Here is a 17,029-nt window from a genome sequence, read left to right as displayed (position 1 = left end):
AAAGTTATATATGCCAACAATAAGTTGCTAGAGCACTTTAAAGGCTCAAAATTGACCCCAAAATAAGGCAATGTTTACCGTTGTTTTTACGACAGAAACCGAATTGGTTATTTACAAAAATGAATCTGTCGACAGGTTTGGAATTTTATCTTTGAAACGCCACACTTTTCTTTGAAATCGCTTTATTAGTTCTCGTGCAATAAGCGTTTTTGTGAAGCTCTAAAAATTACAACTACAACATTTGAACATAGCCCCCATACCTTAAGGTAAGACGTATTCTACGTCAAAAAACGACTCCTTTAGGCAAAACGAAAACGCCTCAACCAGGACGTTTTGTTGCCGGGGTCGACTGGATTTCTTATTACAAAAGTTGACTGGGTGGTACATATGTATGTATGTATGTAGAAGTGAAAGCTTGTAAGTATGCATGCACAAATGCACGTATGCACAAACATACTAGTATTTTCAGAGGTTGGAAAGCTTTGTTTTTTTTAGCTTTTGTTGCAATTACCATCTGCGCATTGGGGTAATCTTTTTCCATATCTAAATTTTAAAAGTATTTTATTTAAAACAGGACCTCGGTAAACTACATATTTCATAAATATAGTTTTTACTTAATGAGATATGTAAAAGTTCCAGTAGGGATTTTTTAATGTTTTTTTTTCAATTTTCCACATTGGAACTCATAAGTAAAATATTCTTATTTAATAATGTTTAATGTTTTATATCTAATATTTAGCTATATAAAAGCAGAAATATAACGAAATTTGAGCTATACTTTCACAAAACAGCTGTGTGCCTATACCAAAAAGAAAATTTTAGTTACGATATAAGAGAGTAATGTCGAAAATTACATTTTTAGACAGAATTTGACGCTTGATTGTCTGATGAGGAGATATGGCTATTTGCAAAATGGCAGATATAACTCCTACCATTGTTGTTTTTCTATAAAAATTTATCATTAAAATGCTCTCAAGATCAAACAGTACTGTACAGTGTAGTCAATCTGGCACGATTTAATAGGGAGCATACCAAAAAATCTAGCGGCTCTAGAAAATATGCCAATCGATTCAGAAAAATATCCTGAATAACACGCATAAGAAGTATCAAAAAATATTTGTTTCCATATTTTCAAAAGAGATTATCGGTTAGTAAAATTTTAAAGTTAAATACGCATCATACAAAAAATTTCGATTACCCTAATGTATGTACATACAAATGGGCAAGCCCTAGCGATTCTATAATTTTTTCTAGTCAGACACAAAATTATAATTAAAAAAATTTTAAAGTTTAAAGGAAGATTTAAAGCAGTACTTATGAAAACAAAATGTATCAAAAAAGTAAAGGTTGGATTAACTTTAAAATAATTCTACATATGTACATATATGTCCGTTCATGACGTTGCGTTGCAGACGTTACTTTTTCTGACGTTAAGAAAATTGATTTTTTTTAAAGATATATTACTTAAGACTAATGCTGAATTTCCACTACGCATTAAATGGAAAAAATGACAAATGACAAAGTTGGGCATTAAAAAATAATTGTGTCATTACATAAAAAAAAATAGACATTAAGTTCATTTCCACATGACATTTTTTTAAATGGCATACATTTTTTGTTATTTCAATGTCTAGTGGAAATTCGGCATAATACTATACCGAGATTTGATGCAAGAAGTAAGAGGGACAAAACAGATTTCGCAAATAAGTGCGTAATTAATATATGCGCATACATATATTGTACCATGCCATTTTTGATACAAAATGTGAGAATTTGAATTTCATGAATTTTTTCCTATTTGGTTGACTATTTCTCGGATTTGCCCATATGTATTTTGGCGATGTACATAGATATGCTACTGCTTTTGACTTTATTGTTTGCGTTGAAAAAGATAGAACTTTCATCTTCTCGAATTGAAATGACGATTCGTACTTGTAAAACACTAAAAAACCCACATATACTTCAGTTTCCTTTTGCACAGTTTCAGACTCGTACGCTTGTATGCCAGTTAGATTGTGGCTTAAAGGCTTTTACATTTGCCAGGAGTGCGACGGTGCGTATGAGTGATGTGAAATCAAAGTTGCTCACATAACACAGACCGCACTACCTACATATGTACGTATGTTTGTGGGTAAGTAAATGCGAACATAGGCAAGAAAATGTTTGCATATACATATGTAGGTGGAATTGCATATGAAATCGAATAAATTTTAAAGTTCCTTAAGCTTCTGCGCATTATTTTGAGAGCACATTCGAATGTACGGATATGTGAATAAGAATAGATTTTCTGACAATTCCTAAACAAGAAAAGCGGGTGGGTATTTATGGGAAAAAGATATTCATTAGATTTGTTTTTAACTCTATAAAATTTATTTGCTTTAAAAAGTACCGTCATTTACGTCAATACCGTCAACAAAAAAAAAAAAAAAATTGTCAAAAATCAACGGTATTTTCTAGCCACTTAAAACTTGCTTTTTATTATCCTAAAATTGAATGGGCTACAAAACTGCATACCAGAAAATTGTCTAAAAATTCTGAATAAAAAGTTTAAAAATTTGGTGAAAAATTGTCGAATTTTTATAATTTTTGTATAAAGTTTGGAAAGGGGATTTATATGGTGTTTGTTGTATAGTTAGCCAGGCTTTTATAAAAAAATAATAAACATAAAATAAACCATGGAAGTATAGCCAAAAGTCGTCAAAGTAAGGCGAGTCTATTCTAATGACCGCCAGTATATGTACATATATTAGGGCAGTTCAATTTTTTTTTGACTATGCGCTTATAGCATAGGAGGATCTACGCGTAATTCTAAGCAAATTTGCCCAAGAAACCCTGGATCTAAATTCAACTTGTAGTATGCCAAATTGCGAAACTAAGTTTCGTAGTAAATGTGAAAATTTTCACTTTTGCGCCCTCTGGCGGAAGTTAAGAAAAAGATAAGTACAGAAATGGATTCGTCGCTTATAGCATGTTTTTGTACAAAATTTAGTCACTTTTTCGCAATTTAGCCAACTCCAAATTGATTTTAGACCCATGGTTTCTTCAGACAATTTTCTTAGAACTACACGCACAGTCGAAAAAAAACTCCCATACAAATCGACCCGCCCTAATGTAGATACATACATATGTACATATTTTTAATATTCAAAAATGCATTTCATTACGTGTAGTATACATTTCAATGATTTATTTATTCGGTTGTAAATTTTTAAAACAGGATAATGAGATCCGGCGGTGCACAGGTAAGCAGATTATTCGAAATATAGAGTCCTGTAGTCAGGCTTTAAGCTTTAAAAATTTATTGTATCTGGGTCGAGCCAATATAAAAGTGTTAGGTTAATCAAATATTACTAAATAAAAGTTATCAAAATTTTTTACCTGTCCGATTCAAGCTTAAATAATTGTTGCTGCATGAAGCAGAAAGTTAATTGTTGTTAGTGTGATCAATGTAAAACTATCCTTTTTAGTAAGTATTAGCTTTATAAAATGACTTTTTCATATATTTTTCAGTTTATAAACCTTTCTAAAGCTACTTTATTTTTTATGAATAAGGCCATTAGTTTTCAATGAATTTAAGAGTATATTTTGAAACTAAGTACTTATATAATTTAACGACGCAAGTTTGAAACAATCAAATTAGTACGCCGCGGCGTAGCAAACTTTATGCAGCACTTTGTTGGTGCGATAGGAAAGTGGTATAAACTAGTCTCAGTCTATAACCGCAGCGCCAGCCAATGCAACCGAAGACTATCACAATGTATGTAGGTATGTATATATAACAACTTCGCTGTCATTATAACTTTGCGCCATCAACAGTTGACCTCTTCCAAGCATTGACAATTATGCATTCCATTGATGGCATCGCTAAATATGCAGTCTAGCAGGTGGCTGTTGCCGCATTCGCCATTGTTGTCGACTAATTGGATCCGCCGTGAAAATGACAAGAAATTGTTCTAAACTAGTTAGTGAAATTATTTAATAACTTAAGTTTTCATACTCGTAATGCTGCACGACGACAGCGCTGCTAGGTGTCACATTAGCGACCACAATTTTCGTGACTTACTAGTTGTGTAGGCAGGCGGCGGCGGCGGATGCATACATAATAACGCGGAGATTATTATGAGGTTGCAAAAACAAAATTTATTTATATGTCTATTATTTTGCATTAAACTGTGCCTGTATTTAGGAGTGTGTTTATTAATTATATCTACCGACGACAAATTTCAAGCGATATTCGTTAGCTGCCAATTCCGGCACACGGAAATAGCGTTGAAATAGACAATTGAAAATGTCAAAAATTTCTTAGCAATTTTCCGTGGCGTTGAATAGTCAAAGTGGCGATAATTGAAAAAGTTGTCCGTACTACGCTTGCCGGTACTCTGTGTTCGCTTTTGCAGCGCTTTTATGCTTGGACTTACGTTAAGTGACATTTCAATTAATTAGCAAATACCAAAGTGTGCGCTTTTAAAGCGTAGCATAGTTATTTGAGCGTAGAAAGCACATACTTACAATTAGTTGCACTATAAGTTGGCAAGGAATGGGTGAAGGCTATGGAATTCCAGCACTGACAGCCAGAATTTTTACAAAAATTAAATACGTGTATAGTATATTCGCTGGCGAAATTCATTGTCTTTCTTGGCTCATTGCTTGGGCAAAGACATGTCTTTATAACTTTTGTGTACGTATGTCGTTCGCTATGTGACAACCTTGCCCTCATACATATGTACATACGTATAGTTGAGCCAACTATGAAGTTTATTTCCTCACCATTATTTTGGTGAACCAAAATGACTGCAGGCAAGTAGTGAAAAGTGCAATCAATCGATATTGACCAAATGAAAGTCAATCTTGTTAGTGGGTGGCAAAAGCTTGACTCGCATATCAGCAAATATTTACTTGGATTATCAAGTGGACGATAGTTGTGCTAGAGTTTGCTGAAATTTTGTATATGCATGGATATAAATTTAAAATTTATTATCCTGATTTGTCTACATCTTCTTCATATACCAACATTCTATATTTCAATTTTTGTTAGAATGTTCATATAGTCAGCCATATCGTAGTATACGCAGGTGTTTCAAAAGTCTTACTACTCCGGTATGTTGTTGAAGTGTTAAGCCAAAGCGCTTCTGGTGACCTCATCTATCCATCTATCATTGGAGATATTGGGGTCGAGCCTGAGCAGGTTGCTGTTGAGTCGGTTACAGTATACAGACGGGGAGTCATGGTAGGTGGTGACCGAGTCCCTATAAATGCCGGTGATCGCTCGTCGGTACGTCGTCGTTGTATAGGTACCCTGTCGCTGTCAGGAATGCGGCGTTCTGACAAGTCTGTAGCTTCGTCCACTGCATCCAACTAGTCCCCGGCGATCAAACGTCAGTCGTCAACGTATGAGATCAGGGAAGCTCCCGCAGGTGGCTGGGAGAGCTTCGAGATGTAGAAGTTGAGCAGGGGGAAAGGATACCACCTTATGGAATCCCTTGTTTCATTCTTCTAGGTTTGGAGGTTTGATATCGGAAGATTACTGATGACTGTCGCCCACTAAGATAATTCGCCGACCACTGCTTGAGTCCCTATGGAAGAGAGGAAGCCTCAATGTCTTCTAGTAGCGTTGAATGCCAGGACTGTTCTCTCACATTCTGTTACCTGTGCCGCTGTATTCTTACCAATGACCGAGAATGCGTGGATTTATATGTTACAATCCACTATACCAAAGCACTGTAGAGTAATATCGGCCTGTCTATTGCTATGTACCGAAAATGCCGTAGACCGGGTGAAAGGCTACACGCGGCGTTCCTAAAAATGTTCACCCTATCTCCAACATTGCTCCTCCAAAGTAGGCTGCAGTCCAATATCATTCAAAAGTACATCGTCGTGTGGTGTCTTTAAAGTTTGATCGGTGTTGCCAAGCATCGGGGGTCTCCACGTATTCTTGGACCTTTCAGGTAAAAGGTACCGCATCCATCTTTCTACTTTTATCCATAGCTGCGCACATTAACTTATTTATAGGTACTTTCCCGTACCTAACTACTCTAACAATGCCGTCTGCATATGCCACTAGCATGGGTACTTTCCCTTCGAACTCCTTCAGTTACTGGTTTATCACCAGTAACCAGGGAAGTAGTGACAGAACACCCCCTTGCTGGCTGCCTCTAGTTAGCTGCTTGGTTAGCGTTGCCTCATTTCATTCGTATCTTATCTTTTTACTCCTGGAGCCCATGGCGGGTTCCATATTAAGTGTTTCTATGCAATCTAATATACCATCCCTTTCGTATTCTCCGTATACAAGAGCCTTTTCTATAATTACTACTAACGAGTGAATCGCCAACTCTTAGGACCCACTTTAGTAACGCGTGCTGCACCTTAGACGGAGCGCCTGATGTCATCGAGTCTCTGAGGGTTAGTTTTACCTGCGTTGGCTATAAACACGACTTCCCCCCTTCCTCCACATACAGGAAAATAAGCGCCCTGAAATAATTGTTTTCAGTCAAAGCATAAAGAGGTGACTGGCTTTTTGAGGCATGTCTGTGCAAGCCAGGAAATGATTGTTGAGTACAGCTGTTAAGGATTCCTTGCTACAACCGATCCAATATCGTTGCCTTTGCACTAACTGGGGCAATTTAAAGCTTCTAGCCCTGTGCGCTATAGTGATCCTAGCTAAATATCTGTTCTACCAGAGTTTCTTCGCTCTACGCTTTGTGTGTCCTATTTAGGTTATGTTGAGTTGAAAAATTTCATACCGCTTTGCCTTTATTTGAGAATCGCTTAACATTTGCGCAATGAATCATATATAATACTGAGATGCACTATCATAAAATTGCTGGCTTTAGTTAAACTATGTGTTTCTAAAATAATAATTGTTGAAATTTGAAAAAAAAACACTTAGAAGCAATCGCTATTGAGTATTTCTATTGGTTTTTGGAAAGAGAGAAAAAAGTTACAAGATAGGTATTAAATAGAATACAAAATTGTCTTATGATTGATTTTTGTCTTTTGAAAGACTGTGTGTTTCAACTTGCTAAGCTACTAAACTTGTTCTGTGTAGGCATATATCCGAGATGTACGCATCATATTGCCACACAGAACACAGCTTACAGCTTAAGCTTCACGCCATTTTTTCCAAAGGGTAGGAGTACAATGTTAACAACAATGTTTACATCATAATTGATTTTATTTGATCGAAATATTGTTAAGTTTACAGTTTACTAAATGTTTTTTTTTTTTAAGTAATTGCGCCTACATATTGATTGGCTTATATTTCTAATATTATTCTCCCTCGCATTAAGAGTATTTAAAATATATTGAATAATATATATCTACATTACAACAGACCGATATTTAAAAGTTGTATTAAAAAAAATTTTTTTAATCACAAACTATGTCACATATTACTGCATCGCTTTAAGCGAAACAGCAAACTACAAACAGCTTTGAACTGGATTTAGCTAAAAGGAGATTCCACATTTTATGCATAGGCACCTACACACACATATTAAAGTGTGCACACTGGTGTTATTGTCATAAAGTTTTCGCTCAGCCATTGTCACTACAAATATACATATATATATCGTATATTCATGTACATATGTAGGTATGTACATTCAGCGTTGAATTTAATTAATTTCAAATCCGCTTATTTAATTAAATAAATCAATTTTGTGCAATTGAGAGCGAAAAATTTTGTAATAGATTTCGTTGAATGGGTTTAGCTAAATAGAAATTAAAATTGAATCAGAATTTTCGATTTGAATTGAAAGAGATAATCTAACAGAATTATTATTGGTTGTGAAAAAAAGTAAATAGCAATTAATTAATAACAATTGTTCTTCTGAATTTCTTACTAATTCCATAACAATATCGTCGTTTAAAGTACAAAACGAAATGCCAAACCGCGTACGTTTTCTGGCTAGTATATTTTTGGCAGGAAATATCAGTTATGCAGTGTGGCGAAAATCTGTAGTTCTGAACTGGCGCGCTTCTAGTAAATTTAGACCCAGTACTGGTTCGCGATAAATTTCTTTGCATGCTAACAACTGGCGAATTTAACATGGCGATGTGCTTGGAAGTGTCAATTTTCCCGCGCTGCATCCCTTTTCGATAGCTCCGAACTAGTCCTAAATTCTATATTTCTGAACCAGTTCTAAAATAGACAGATGAAAGAAAAAAGTATCATTATTTTCCAATCTTTTTGGTTCTTCGGTGTGTGTGTGTTTTCAAACGAAAATACATTGGAAATAAGCTGAGATAGGGCGTTTTTCAATCAAATTCTGAAGTAGGGCGTTCTTGAAAAGTTTTCTGAGATAGAGCTTTGTTCAAAAATTTTCTGGGATAGGGCGTTTTCGAACTGGCTGCCGAGATAGGTCGATCTTCCACTCAGCCATCGATTTGTTTGAATGCTTGTAAGAAATGTACGTTTACATACCTTTGCCTGTAGCTGAGTTTGCAGAGGTTCTCGATGTTATTGTCCAGACGGTCCCAAGATGTTAAAATGTCAACACAAATTTTGGTGTTTTATTATAAAGCTATGAAAAAAAGCATCCGCGAAGTGCAGAATAGAAGCGTATTTGAGCGAAAAAACCGCCAAACACATACCCATGTAAAGTAACCAAGCCCCCCGCTGCATCCCTTTTTCGATAGTTCCGAACTAGTTCTAAACTCGTCACTTTAAATATAGATAAAAGTGAAAAAATTAGTTAAAAAAAAAAAACACTTTTCGCCGCTTTTGGACTGGTGGGTATCTAGTTACTATCGGACTAGTTCGTTTTTGGCCGGTAAAGCTCTAGTACGGAACTAGAAATTTAATTCACTAGTCCGCGGTTTCCCTGCAGGGATATGTACATATTATACTCGTAGATATTGCTTTGCTACTTAATCACTCATACGCCATGGTGGTGAGTGTATGCTGTGATATCCTTGAAAGATTGAATGGGAGCAAAAAAGGAGCAAAGGAAAGGAGAAGGAAGCATTTCTCTGATCAATTTCGAATGAAACTAAATCGGTGCTGCATGTTTGGCTGTGATAACAAATAAAAATTATTTAAACTAATGCGAACGAACTGGCGTGGGGACTACATAAGTAAGAAATGTATGCAAATAGAATTCAATATGATTCTCTCTACGAAAGGTAGACAAGTAAGAAGGTGAAATGCCACTAAAAATTTATGTCCAGTCTTTATTGATCCATTAAAGTATAAGTTCCATTTTTAAATGATCGAACATTTTGAGTCCAAATTTTAAATTGCCTAAAATTTATACAGTTTTTAAATTTCCAAACCATCATTTCTGGTTTTAAATGACAAAAAATGTACATATGTTCAGTTTTAAATTGACCATAAAATAATGCCCAGCTTATAATTGACCAAAAATTTATGCCAAACTTCTTATAAAACGATAAATTCGAATTCAGTTATGAAATTATTGAAATTATTAAATTATGAAAGCTATGCCTGGTTTTTAATTGACTAAAAAAGCATATCCATTCTTTTATGTAAATTCCATTTATGACTGATCAAAAATTTTTTGTTCAACTATTAAATTGCCAAAAATTCCTAGTGTTTAAATTTTCAAACTATTATTCCTGGTTTTTAGGTGACCGAAATGTATGCCCAGTTTTTAAAATGACCATAACTGAATATGCATCTTGAATTTGGGTAAATTTTATAATTAAACGAAAATTTGTTTCCAGTTTTCGAATAGCGAAAAATATGTCCAGGTTTTAACTGGTAATAAATTTATGTTAAGTTTTTCATTGACTAAAAATTGGTGGTTAGTTTTTAAACGACCAAAATTTATATGTTCAATTTTTGAATAGTTATAAATTGACGTTTTTAATTTTCCAAAACTTTATGTCCAGCTTTTAAGAGACCAAAAATTTATCTACGTTCAGATTTCAAAGTGACCTTATGCAATTTTTTATTGACCAAAATTTTGTGTCTAATTTTTTAATGGTTAAAAATGTATCTCAGATTTTAAATAACCAAAAATTATGTAGGCTTTTTAATTGGCCAAAAATGTACGTAAAAATTTGTTTTCAGGTTTTAAATGTTTAAAAATTTTATTTCCTATTTTTAAATGGCCAGAAATGAATTTACTTACAGTTTTTACATTTTCAAAATATAACGGCAAGAGTTTATTAAATTTTTTTTATTTACAAAAATTTGTGTTCAGCTTTAATAACAACCAAAAATTTTATGTCTAATTTTTATATGGTCCAATATTAATGCTCCTACAGTTTTTAAAATCAGTTTATTCAGTTTCTAAATTACCAAAATTGTTTGCCAATTTCTTAAATTGCCGAAAACTTTTGTCTAGTTTTATTTACAGAACTCTTGTATATATTTATACACTTCTTCAATACCTCTACCTTCCATACCCCGCTTCAATCAAGCCGTTGCGATATTTTTGAGTTGATTTGTGACGCTGATAAAAAAATACATATCTGCTGCTTGCCAATTAAATACCTCATAATAAGTACCAGAAATCTTAGAATGACAATAGGTAACCTGAAAAACATCTAATCCCTTAAAAAACAAAACAAGCTACACATGCTCTTGTCCACTTACAGAACGTCACCCTCTTCCACAATATGCAAATAGCTCAATTCCTTGCTTGAAAAAATATTTCCTTATTATTTTCTCTTCTCTCCATTGTTTTGACATTTCCATTGTTATAGGTGAAATACTAGTAACTCTTTTCACGAAAGCTATTTGCTTGTTTATTTGCTTTGGCTTTGCACTTGTTTCCTCTTGGCATTCAAAAGATTTCAAGCACAATGCGTTTGCGCACGAGTATGAATGCAAATAAGCGCAGGATCAAAAGCATGAAAACAAACCGGAACTACTACGCTGCTTCGTGTACGAATAGTAGTTGCTCAGATTTTTTTTGTGATGTGCTTGTGTGTGAGTGTGTGTGTGTGAATGCTTGTTTACTTACCTTGTGCGTTGGCAGCTCTGCAAAAAGTCATATACATATGTACATATGTATGGGTAGTTAAAAAAAAGAACTGCGTAGCCAAATACAGGTGCACTCAAATGCGAATTTACAAGCGGAACAAGCTTTGGCACAATACGGTATTGTTTTCGACGACGGCAAAAAAGAAACTGTAGCAAGAAAACAGCAACAACTTTTGATTTTGTTTGTTTTTTTCTTCTTTTTATTCATTTTTGCTTTCTGATAGTTTTCTTTACCATTTGTTACACGTGCCGAGTGAAATTGTGTGAATTTTAATTGTCGGCAGTCATAGTAACTCAAAACAAATTACAATGCGTTTTAACAATGAAAAGAAATGTTGCATACATGTGTATGTATGTATGTACGTACAATGCACTGCGTGCAATTGCATTGTTCAGTTTGACTTTTAGCTTTTCAATGCTTTATTTGTTGTAACTATTTTGCGCCTGGCTTTGAGTTGAGAATAAGGAAGCGTAGCGGTGATGGATAATTTCTACCATTGCCTATTGGTTAGAGTTAGGTAGCAGCACTAGGAACCCTTTAAAGTTCAGTGAAAAAAGCTTGTTCCTAAATATAATACTGATATAAACATACTTTACTCAAATTTTGTACCTAGCTCAATTTGTGCCGAAATGCATTGAATATTGAAATTTACAAAAATTTACTAAGATATTATTTCAATGAAAAAATGTTTTTTATAAAAAATAGGTGTTACTTTTCATGAATTTTAGTATAAAAATTGTCATTTGATTTCACTCATAATTTTAGAGTGCTTCATTGAATGAAATACGAGTACCCGTAAAATTTTTACATTTGCAAAGCGAAAAGATATTACATCTAATTTAATTGCCAAGTGTTTATTAATTTTTTAACACTCTTTAACTTGTCAGCCATAAATTAATATCTTATATAATTTTGTTAAATTAGACTTTTAAAACAGGTGGCAACCCTCTTCATAACAAAGCCATATTTCGTCTGGCATCTATGCTGTTTTCAACATTTAAATTACATTATGCCCTTAACTAAAGTTGAGTTTAATGTTTTAAACAGGTGGCAACCCTCTTACATGTAGTTTAGAAATAATCTCTTTTCAACATCATTTCGATTGATACCAATATTGCAATAATTCATTTAACTCTTTAAATAACTTTAAAATAATTTAATTTTTAAACAGGTGGCAACACTCTTCAATTCAATTAAAAATTTTTTAAATGTTCGAACTAAAGGCTACTTAACACTCTTTCGGTCGACAGCCATATTTTAATTTTTCATATACTTTCTTGTGTATAGTTTAATTAAATTCGACTTTTCAAACAGTTGGAAACCGCCTTCAAAATATTTCCTAACTAAAACCTTCTTAAACCTCTTTTGTGCGACACCCATATTAAGGTATATATTTCAATTAATTATTTTTTTACTTAAAGTTGGATTTGACTTTTCAAACAAATATTTTCAAATTAGAACCTAAAGCACTTTCGCCTGACACGCTTATTGCGATACATATTTCGAATACCGAATTTCCTTAAGTCAAGTGGAATTTGACTTTTAAACAGGTGGCAGCCCTCTTACATGTATGTAGTTTAAAAACTAAGCCTTTTCAAAACCATTTCAGTTGATATCCATAGAGTATAATTCATTGTACTTAATTGAATTAAATTTTTTTTTGATTTTTTTTTAGTTCTTACACCTTACACCAGATTTCCTAAGCCTCAACCCCTACGTCGATGCTACTATAGTCTAAGATAACACATATATATTTTGGAACCGATTGGGAACGGTTAAGGCGTGTCGCACAGGGGGCAAAGTTCAGTTTACCTTATGAATACGTCTTAACCGACTGCATCGGGACCAAAATTTCTTCTCCTCTGGTGGTGTCGATTTTGGGTATTAAATGAAAATAAATATTTTTAATTTTTTGAGTTTCCATAGAGGCATCTGGCCTTTGACCCGTTTGGGACACGCCTTAAGGGTTTCCAATCCGGACCAAAATTTATAAGTGATATCCGTGACCGTGGTATTATCGATTGAGGGGGTGACATTGAAAAAAATCGATAATTTGATTTTTTAAGGACCACCCTAATGTACATGCATCCATGGGTAAGAACTTACTGCATATTAAAAGCTATATACAATCATCCATATGACCTCGTCACTTGATTTGCATTTTCAGTTCTTTGATAAGTTTCCTTCCATTGTCTTGTCAATTGTCTTATCTGTAATTAAAATTTTTCAATTTCACCTGCTTCATGTGCAAACCATCACTGCAAAAATCATATCAACCAGTTTTCGGAATTGTCGTTGGTTAACAAGCAAATAATATTGATGTTCTTAATTGTTCGAAACAAAATTTTTTCTTCTTCTACATACATACATATGTATACAGTAGCGGCCAAATGAAGTTTACCCACACTGTATTTCTGAGAATAAAGTTGAATGTGGTATATGTATTTTAAATAAGCAAAAAAGCTGAGAATTAAATGCAAGACACCAAAAGAACCCAAACATACGAATTCTATAAATAAATTTTTCCCGGAGTGCATAAACTTTTTAAAGTTAAAAAAAAAAAACTAAAAAAAATATTTTGGAAATTAAAAAAAAAATAAAATTGAATCTCGTTATCTATTAAGTAAATTTCTTACTTCAAAATTTAGGGGGCATCCCTATTCCGAAATACGCTAGAATCAAAGGTATATATCTTGAGCGGATATGTCTACATAAACAACTGCTGATTGAAATTAACAAAATAAAAAAATTTATTACTTAGAAACGTGGCAACCCTGATGGAAAATATTTTCTGGCCAAAGTTTTCAACAATACCTTTCATTTGATATCCATTTTGCGATGGTTTAGAAAAAATTGTGTAGAATCGAATATAAGTGGCAACCTTACTCTATTATCCTAAGCGATTACATTTTGCATATAGGGGAAGCATTGTCTAAGAACCTCTTCCTGGTACCCATGAACAGTACTATTTTACCTCTTTCTAAATAAAAAATTAAATAAATATGTGATTCAAAATAAATGGCAACCCTATTAAAAATATTTTTGAATTAGGGATCTTTAAAATACCTTCAATTTGCTACCCATATAACTAATTCCGAATAGGTGGCAACCTTATACGAGTCTTCTCGGAGGTAACCCTAGAATCCAACACATTATCTGTGTACAAAATTTCATCAAAATCGTTAGAGCCGTTTCCGAGAACCCTTTGGATATATGTATATTAGACTGCATTACCAAAAAAAGTTGCGGTTTGCGGTGGCGCTGCACGAGGACCCGGGTAACCCTAGGATGTGTTTTTACATTGTGGGTATCAAATCAAAGCTACTGATGAGTGCTTTAATACAGAGTCTTTTTTAGATCTCTGAGTGACCAGGGTCTCGAGATATAGCCGAAAAGGTGGACCAAGGTACCCTTGGATGTGTTTGTACAATATGGGTATCAGATGGAAGCTGTTGATGAAAGCTTTTAAGTGAAGTAATTTTTACTGCCCGTTTCCGGGATAAAGAAAGGAGATGGAGCTGGAGATGGAAGAGGAAAAGGAATAGCTACGAAGGAAGAGGAAGAGGAAGAGGAAGAGGAAGAGGAAGAGGAAGAGGAAGAGGAGAGAGAAAGAGGAAGAGGAAGAGGAAGAGGAAGAGGAAGAGGAAAGAAGAAAGAGGAAGAGGAAGAGGAAGAGGAAGAGGAAGAGGAAGAGGAAGAGGAAGAGGAAGAGGAAGAGGAAGAGGAAGAGGAAGAGGAAGAGGAAGAGGAAGAGGAAGAGGAAGACCACTTATTATTAAAAATAAAAAAAAAAATTCTAAAAAAATTTTAAAATGTTACATATACGCTTATTATATAAACGTTAATCTGAAGTCAGTTATAGTGAAAAATTCATTGTATCATTACCGGCGTGATTGGTGATCGTTTCCTTAATTTTTTGCAGAAAGGTTATGCTAATATGAGATATTACCTATATCATTCATATATTTACGTATTACCTGTGTACTCACAAATATACGGTTGAAGCAAATATATGTCAGTTTTTTTACTTCGCCTGGAAAAGTTTATATAAATTTAAGAAGAGTAAATAGAACTTATTTTATATCAGACTTCACGCAAAAAAGTCATTTGCACCTGAACACATAGCTGGGTTAAAGCGAAGGGGAATAGAACAGTTCTCTTCTCCTTCTCCGCTTTTTCGTACACGACGAAGTGTATGTATCATACGATTGATGTTGTTGTTTATGTGTAAAGGGGAGCGCATCTATGCAAATGCAGAACGGAACAACGACGCGCTCAAACTTTCTTTCTGATCTGATTTTCAAGCAAACAACAAGTGAGTTTTTTTCTCCAGAGAAAACCACGCGAATACCAATGATACCATCGCATATGCCGTTTGAATTCAAACGTCTTCAATTTCCTGTTCGCATTGCATTCGCGATTACTATCAATAAGTCACAAGGCCAAACTTTATCAATTTGTGGTATTGATTTAGAATACCCATGTTTTTCTCATGGCCAACTTTATGTTTCATGCTCAAGAGTTGGTAAGCCATCGGTATTGTTCATTTATTCAACAACGCATGGAAAAACGAAGAATATTGTATACCAAAGAGCACTACAATAAAAAAAGTATAAAGTAAATCACATCAAACGTTTTTTAATTGCTACTACTATTCAAAACTTCTTTCATTACTATTCATTCGCGAGAATTTTTATAAAAAACACACAGTATTTTTCGGCTTAATTTAATTAATTAATCTAGATTTTTTTAAAGACGACCAGCGGAACGGGCGGGTTTTCGCTAGTTTATTATATTTTAAGACGTTCACCACAATATTTGGGAAAAATATTAAGATTTAAGTGAGCTGCACCGATTTGAAAATACCTCCAAAAATGGAGTGTTTTATGAATAAAAATAGTTTCGTAAATAACTTTTTGAAAAAAGTCCCCTCAGATGACAAAACAGATTAAGGTTAAAAAAATTTGCATAAAAATATTTTAAAATCTTTTCAACGGAATCGTAAGAATGAGATTTTTAATGCTGTTTTTTTACTTTTTTCAAAGATTGATTTAAGAAAAACTTGAATAACAGGGCCAAAACTATTCTGATTTAGACTTATGGGATCTCGGTAGAAAGGTATTTTCACACTGTTTTTATTTCTGTCCAAAAAAATATCATTCGTATCGCATTTTTTTTTCAAATACCAACACATCTTAATTCAACTTTGAATGACGTTCGTTCATCCTACCTTTATCTTTCATCCTTTGAATGAGTTTATTAGCAAAGAAATAAAAAGGGTGCCTTTCCACCGACACCTCTTAAGTCTAAATCAGAAGAGTTTAGGCTCAGTTATTCAAGTTTTTCTTATACCAATCTTTGAAAAAAGTTAAAAAACAGCATCAAAAATCTCATCATTACGATTCCGTTCAAATTTTTTTTTAAATTTTTTTTAAATATTTTTGTGCAAATTTTTTAAGCTTAAACCGTTTTGTCATTTAAGGGGATTTAAAAAAAAAAATTTAAGAAACTATTTTTATTCATAAAAAACTCCATTTTTGGAGGTATTTTGAAATTGGTCCAGCTCACTTAAATCTTAATATTTTTTCGAAATATTTTGGTAGACTTCTTAAAATATAATAGATTTTATAATTCCAATGGAAAAATAGTACCGATTTTTTTTTTTTTTGTATGGGGAGTGATGCAGTCTAATGTATAGATATACATATATACAAGAATTGCTCGTTTAATGTAATTAGCTATGTATGTCAGTATTTGTTCAACATAGCGTATGAGTAACAAATTTATTTATTCATGTTAACAAGTGTTAATTCACCAAGAAAATGTATTGAAAATTACAAAACAGTACATTAATATAAAGGACACTAAAAATTGCAATTAGCATATAGTTATGAGCAAGATGGCATTGGCAATCCAATGAACAAAATGAAAATAAATTTATCAAAATAAGAGCACCCCTAATGTATGAATTTTTACAAATGGTATATGTATCTATATACATATATGTACACGTGCATACCCATAGCTTGCAAGAGCTTACACATGCTTGTTTTCCCATTGTAGGGAATTGCTAATGG

Source organism: Rhagoletis zephyria, unplaced genomic scaffold (assembly GCF_001687245.7).
Source record: "Rhagoletis zephyria isolate East Lansing unplaced genomic scaffold, Rhagoletis_zephyria_1.1 Rzeph_scaffold_03107, whole genome shotgun sequence".
NCBI lineage: Eukaryota > Metazoa > Arthropoda > Insecta > Diptera > Tephritidae > Rhagoletis > Rhagoletis zephyria.
Note: the sequence above shows the minus strand (reverse complement) of the source record.